The following is a 7,134-nucleotide window of genomic DNA, read 5'->3' as shown; positions in this document are numbered from 1 at the left end:
GATTGGCTGCATGTTCGCGAAATTTGCCCGCCCGAAAAAAAGAGCCGAAACTCTCATGTTCTCCAAGTGTGCAGTGATAACAATGCGTGACGGGAAGCTGCGACTGATCATACGCGTTGCCGACATCCGGAAGAGTCACATTCTAAGCGCTCAGGTCCAGGCCAAGCTGATTCAACGCAAGACAACAGAAGAAGGAGAAATCATTCCATTGCACTACGAAAATGTTGACGTAGGTGTCCAACAAGAAGTATCACATATTTTCCTGGTATGGCCACTTGAAATAGAACACACCATAGATGAAAATAGTCCATTTTATGAAATGTCAAAAGATGACTTACAGACTTCTGACTTTGAACTCATTCTAATATTGGAAGGTATAGTGGAACAAACAGGGATGACAACACAAAAACGAACCTCGTACTTACCCAATGAAATCATCTGGGGACATCACTTTGACCAAACACTTATTCGCCTGAATGGAAGCCAATATGAAATAGACTACAGCAAGTTCAACAAAACGCAAGTAGCTGTGAACACTCCATCGTGCAGTGCCAGAGAGTTGGATGAAAACGACTCAGATGAAAAGCTGACTGTAGACTTACCAGTGGATCACATCAAACGTAATGGCCATGTCTTTTCCAGATTCACAATGATTCCAATCCCAGAGGATGAACTGTTGACAAATATTGAATCAACATTATAAAGAAGGTGAGCTGCTAACCTACATAATTTATGTTACAGGCAATTCCATTCTTATCCTATCTCCCTAGAATGAATGTGTTCTTCCTCTCTATCCTCCCTCTCTGTTAAATTCCTATCCAATTCAGAGTTTTCAGGAGTTGAACTTGAGCATATTCTTCAGCTATCGATTACAACACATCCCTGCCATCATGGATGTACAGACTTAGCCTTCATGCCAGAAGTTTTCCAGATGCCACAGATTCACTCCAGCAAACTTGTTTTAAAGTGTTTTCACAAATTAAAGTTTCCCATGCTGTGATAAAACGTTGATATTAATTCCTCTAACTTTTAACCTATGGCAATATCCATATCAATTGCCAAGTTCACATATCACTATGTGTGTATGTAAAGTTTACAGGTACGCAAACTTCTATGGTGGCAAATGACCATTTGTGCAGGTCTTCATTCAGTATATGGCTTTCAAAGGTTCTAGTCAAATGAAACCTGCAGTCTTGACAAATATCTATCACCAGAAACCGAAGGGAGTTAACTGTTATTACTTGTGTACTGAATCTAGTTGTCAGTTTGTTTATCCTTTTTAATTGTGATGTTGTGCTGGAGTTTGAGATTATAAATGAAATGGCATCTTAGTTGCTTCAAAATTATAGTGGTCATTTGTTTTGAGCCATTAAGTTGTCACTGGACAGAATTCTTGAAAGCATGAGAAATTTATTTACTTTATTAATACTTTGAAGTGGCCTATTTCATAAAGGTACACAGAGATTTGTAAATAATACATTGTAAAGTGGAGTACCCAACATTACATAGAACATCAAGTCATCATAACTTTATATGACATTTTATGATATTCAAATCTTTAATTCATGCACAGGGTGCAAAACCCATTCAATATCAAACCTACAGGTTAATCAGTTACTTGTACACGTAAAACATGTGTCTGCAATGATGACATATTACAGTGTTCAGTACAATTGCAAAGGCATGGTACTGATGGTACAGACAGTACACAGATGGTGTACATATTTAACTTAGAACCAGAAGTGGCAGAAATTTGGTACGGTCATGATTGCATTATCAATTATTTATATTTTGAATTTCAGCAATGTGAGGTCTGAAAATTTATAATTTGTCCTTTGATTTTGTGGCAGAAAATTCCAGAAGTTTGATTCAGTATACTTTTTGTATATGTGACAAAGTGCCATCAAGTATGGTAATTGTTAAATGTGCCTTTCAATCAAATACAGAGAAATAAGTCTGTATCTTGAGTAAATATTAAAATCAACTCCTTGGTAAACACCTGTACCTGTGTAAATTTGACAGTTAATAGAAACAGAAAACACCATCAAGTAGGTACTAGGCATGGCACAGAATCTGTAGGTACCTCTACTAAGTTAAACAGGACAAAGTTTACTTGCTGTGCAAATAATTGCTCCTTTTATAAAAGGTAAATGGTCTGAGATGTTGATTCACCATTTTCATGATAAATTTCTCTGGCAAGTGTGTAGATAAATTGTCAACAACTTCAAGATTGTTTTAGAAATGCAAGGAATATATGACTATATTGACAGATGATTGGATTATGGCACATTACTTTATATCATCACACTCCCCCATAAACTGTTCTACTATAAACTGTCTGAACAAGGTCCATATTACTTCAATCATATTTGGAGCTGTACACCCACAATGTCTGGAAGAGTAAACTTTGCTGTCATACAGAAATACTTCCTTATGAAAACTTGCCACTTTATATAATATGAAGGAGCAGCATGATTTCCATGTAAAAACTTATGTGCTCAAAGACACTGAATTATATTTCATTATACTGAATTTGAAGTAGAGGGGTGCTTGTTTTTTTACAGAGCAACTGGCTGTGACATGTGTAAATCTTTCATTGACAGGTGAATGGATTCAAATGAAGGTACCTAACACTTGATTTACACCGACATACAAGTTACAACACACATTTAGGACTGATCTGACCTAAAAGTTTTGTCTTGCGGGTCAAATAATATGTGTTGAAGTTTGAGATGTAGTATGCTCCTGTATAGCTACGGTGTTGATTCAAATATTGAAAATAGCATATTCATCATTCTCTTTGGGTTTAATCATAGACCCTCTAGAAAAACTCATAAGTCTATGGTTTAATTTTGTTCTGGAAGTTATGACTTATTCTGCGACCACTTCGCATGTGCCTATTGAAAAGGATGGTGTACAGTTTGGCTGTTTCTGGAATGCATACTTTATAAGAACAGTTTTAGTATGAAATTACTTCAGCTTAACATATAGGAACAAGGTAGATTTATCAATGTCTCCGTTTGCAAAACTACACGCACAGTCTGGGCATAACAGTGCACTACTTCTCAGTAAAATCACCTTTGTGGTCCCTACTGACACGGTCACCAATCACTATTGATAAATTTTTTGTTCACCAGGTACATGCACAACAATAAGTACATCGGAAAGAAATTCATTGATCAGGGCTTAGAAATCATGTTTGCATTCATCACATATGTGAACTGGCTTTATTACATAAATAAAATGACTGCTGAGGATTGTTTAACCAGACTTACAGCAACAAAAATTTCATATCTTGTATGATGTGGATTTGCTAACATATAACAATAATTTCTAAGCACACAATTTTTCCATTATGTAAATCTACTCAGTAATCTTTAATAATAACAAGTTTTCAGGGTAACTGAACTCAGTCTTACAATCCTTGGCAGTTTCAAATGCAGATTCTGAAACAGTTCCGATATCTTTACTTATACAAGGCAATGTACATCATTTATACTTCTATAGCTTTGAATCTCAGAAGAAATTACAAATGCAACTGGAACAGTAGCAGCATTAAAATTACTAAAGTCTTAGGTAAAAAAATTTGACATGTGTACAGAAAATTAATGTAAACTTCAAGCATATTACATTAGGCAATCTAACTATAACTTTGCAAAATATACTGCACTGTACTACATTTTAACATTTTGATACAACTTATTCTCAATTAATTTCATGTGTCCACTTACCAGCAAGGGAATCCCCTTGCAGAGAAAATCTATCTATATCATCATTATATCCATGTTTTTCTCCTTTGGACTTTGAATAGCTGTATTTTTATCAGTGTGAGGTCTAACTGTGGGTGCAACAGGTGTCAAAATACCAGAATCGAAATATTGACATAGATAAACATGTTGAGATGTGATGACGTCATTAATTGCTGATATTGATGCGACAAATGACTGGCTTAACATATACAACAGAATAGAACTGTTGTATGTTTAGAGCTATGTGTATAGCACACAGCTTAGTTGTCTTGGGTACATTAAACTTTACCCCAGAACACGTCATCATCCCTGGTGTGTATCTGATAAACTTTACCCAAAGCTTCACACATCAGTGGGCAAACTTTGACCTATGCATGTAATGTAAGCCAGGCCAAAATAAACACTGCACAAGAAAGGAATTACTGTTAAAAATGTTTGATTACTTTCAATAATTTCTTTTCTTACTGATTCCTTCATTGATAATTCTTAACTCTGGAAGGAATGGGGTACTGGTCATATATTGTCCAATGTCTAAAAAAAAGTGCAATATGTTTTGTTATAATATTACGCAACTTTACTATCAAGCAAACTCATTGGTTATCAGGGTCTGATATTACTTATTGGTATGTGCAATTGTTGGTATAGGCTCCATAGTCTTGTACATCAGTGTAACAGCTAATGTTCAGAAGTGATACAAAGGTTCTGTTTTCTGTGTGATAGTTATACTTGGTTCAAAAGAAAGTAGTTCTAATTTTGCTTGAAATTACTGTCTTTGGTGTTATTTCAAATACATCATTGGAAGTCCAGGATGCATTGTGTACACCAAATGGAATGTATGAAAGATTGAGTATATTCATTTGTTTCTTATTTTTCGTGTTTTAGTCAACTTGAAATTAAGTTATACCTATCTGTTTCATGCCACTTTCTGAAAGGGAGATACCATGCAGTATGATGTAAGCTCATGACTTAATCACACATACCAATGTCCTATGGAGGTCTCCGGGTTGTCCCGTACCATCTGTTCATCACACAGTAAACACTTGTGTACTACAAACAAAATATGTAAATACAGGAGTCATGCCAACAGCAAACAATAGGATATGATAGTATTTCTGTAATTAGTACAAGTACCCTTGTTTGTGGGTGGTTTTGATATTGTTTGGTAAACCAAAATAGTACATCTATTATTGCTCCATATTTGTTGATAACAGACATCACTTTCGTAATAAAAGCTTAGCCCTTGATCTGTTTAAGGAAAGTAGAATAGGCACATTAATAGACTACCAAGAAAAATAAATTTCAACCAACTAATTAGATAAAACATCTTCGACAGTCCATATTTATAGATACTACAGCTTTGGTCATTAGTATTTTCAATTTTTTTTAATACAAGGAATACTGATAGTTTGACCATAATCCTTCCACAAAGGGAGGGACGGTGTTTTGATGACCCCTACATAAAAGTGTCTTACATTGGAGACAGGGCTGATTCATGATGATGTTGAGTCCATCAAAAATGCTGAAAAATATATATTCATCTGAAAATTTTAACAAAACTTCTGAATAGTCAGTTTGGAACAGGAAATAAAAATAATAAAATAGAAGTGTTATATCGTCAATGAGTTGAATAACACTAAAACATTGATATGTCGACGGATATTGCCACAGCCTGAGGTTATATGACAGTTGAACAACTTCAGCCTAGAACTGAGCATACATCATCTCGACATTATTAATTACCAAAAAAATCAATACTTAAACTGGAGGAAAAGAATGTTCATGATAAAAAAAAAATTGCAATTAATACCTTCTCATCTTCCTCCTGTAAAATAGTGAATGGGGGCTAATAACTGGATGGACCATTTTCTTGACCAATTGATTTGAAACAATTGTAGTCATTATCTATCTTACATGTATTTAGTAAGTTGATTGAACAAGGTCCTCCACAGTTTGACAACTTCACAAAATGATACTCATGTTCACAGAATTGCAGAACTGCCAAAGTTGGCACATGCATGCTCTTGCACATAGACTTGAAAATTTGTATTAATATTTTCATGTTCTTTTTGGTCCATCTTTTGTCACACACTTTGAAAAACTTTGCAGGTCAACCATAATTAGTAGTTACCGTTTTTTACAGTAACGTATCTAACACTCTGTAGGTTGACCAATGATGTTTATATACTGCAATTTTAGAAACGGCTTTAGTAAACATGTGGCTCAGATTTTTTTATTCTTCAGTGTACAGACATGAAACTTCAGAATTATTTTGTAAATGTTGTTCAAATAGCATTTTTGCTTTGCCACACATTGGCAAGACAGTACAAACGACAGTGCGATGTTGTGAGAAGATATCTTGAGTGAGGAACCTGATAGAATATTATTTGCATTTCTATGACGTCATGCCGTCAACTTCTTGCAGAAACAAATATTTTTCTGTAAAAAATTGAAATGTTTCTCTTCTTTTGTCCTGCTGGTTTCATTCGCTGCCAATTTGATTCCAAATGATTTGGTCTCATAAGAATTTTTTGCAAGCTACTCCCGACTGTCAGTGTCAGGGCCACATCCCTTGTCGCTTCAGCTCTTCGCATCCATTATCACATCAGTATCAGTATCATCAACTTCATAAGTGTCGCGCACAGACCAGACGTGCAGACGATGGAAGTTTGTAGAAGTGATGGGAGCTGGCACACCTATTTTCCAGAAAAGAAGAAACTCTGTAGACATCAATGCTCTTCTGAAACTATCAGCAGGCGTTCTATTACTTTTCATGGACTTGTGTTTCTGTGAAATGCGTGACTTTTCTGCCGATAATGTCGACGTGCAGCTGGTTGGCCATCCTTCACTTTCCCCCGTAGAGGGAGCTTTACATGTAAGATCAGATTTGACTCACTGGACTGGGAATATCTCATGAGGAGATGCAACTATTTGAACGTTCGCATTCGAAGCAGACGACATTTGTTTGAGACTTGTATGTAGTGTAACTTACGCTATTACTCTCCCTGGTAATATGTCTATAGGTTTCCTTCACGTCTTTCACTGACAGTACATGTAAATTCCAAGCTTGACGCCATTACATTGTTCATCCAAGCACAAGGAAAACTATGTGAAAGGTCTTATGAATATGCAAATTTCAATTTGGCGGGGCCGCCAACAATTCAAATACGGTGACATCGATCAGCGTTACCACTTTTAAAATAGATGAGGGTACTGAAGATAGCGAGTGCGTTAGATTGCAGTCAAATCTGAATCGTTTTCACAAATAAACACGTCTTCCAGTCAAATCGTAGCTACTACTTTCCTTACCATTACAAAATTGTACACTTCTTCAAGCCAATCCTAGAGAAGTGTTTACCCTACAAAATTTTACTTGCCCCTGCGAAAA

The 7,134-nt window shown here is 35.7% G+C and overlaps 1 long non-coding RNA gene across 10 annotated transcripts in view; it reads right to left on the bottom strand.

Annotated features, from left to right (window-relative positions):
- The window catches only part of LOC139151296 (uncharacterized), a 65,017-nt gene extending 58,093 nt beyond the window's left edge, over positions 1-6,924 (bottom strand). For 2 of the 10 annotated variants that reach the window (XR_011556384.1, XR_011556389.1), the window contains exons 1-3: positions 6,739-6,919; positions 4,730-6,442; positions 603-673 (exon numbers count right to left, since the gene is read on the bottom strand). This is a non-coding gene — a long non-coding RNA (uncharacterized lncRNA). Of the gene's footprint in view, positions 1-602; positions 674-4,653; positions 6,443-6,738 lie in introns of all 10 variants that reach the window. The other 8 variants (XR_011556387.1, XR_011556388.1, XR_011556385.1 and 5 more) reach the window with 8 other exon arrangements.
- Between the last annotated feature and the right edge of the window lie 210 nt (positions 6,925-7,134).

Source organism: Ptychodera flava, chromosome 15 (genome assembly GCF_041260155.1).
Source record: "Ptychodera flava strain L36383 chromosome 15, AS_Pfla_20210202, whole genome shotgun sequence".
In the NCBI taxonomy this organism is placed as follows: domain Eukaryota; kingdom Metazoa; phylum Hemichordata; class Enteropneusta; family Ptychoderidae; genus Ptychodera; species Ptychodera flava.
The sequence above is the reverse complement of the archived record's forward strand: the minus strand, read 5'-3'. Positions and strand labels throughout refer to the sequence as shown.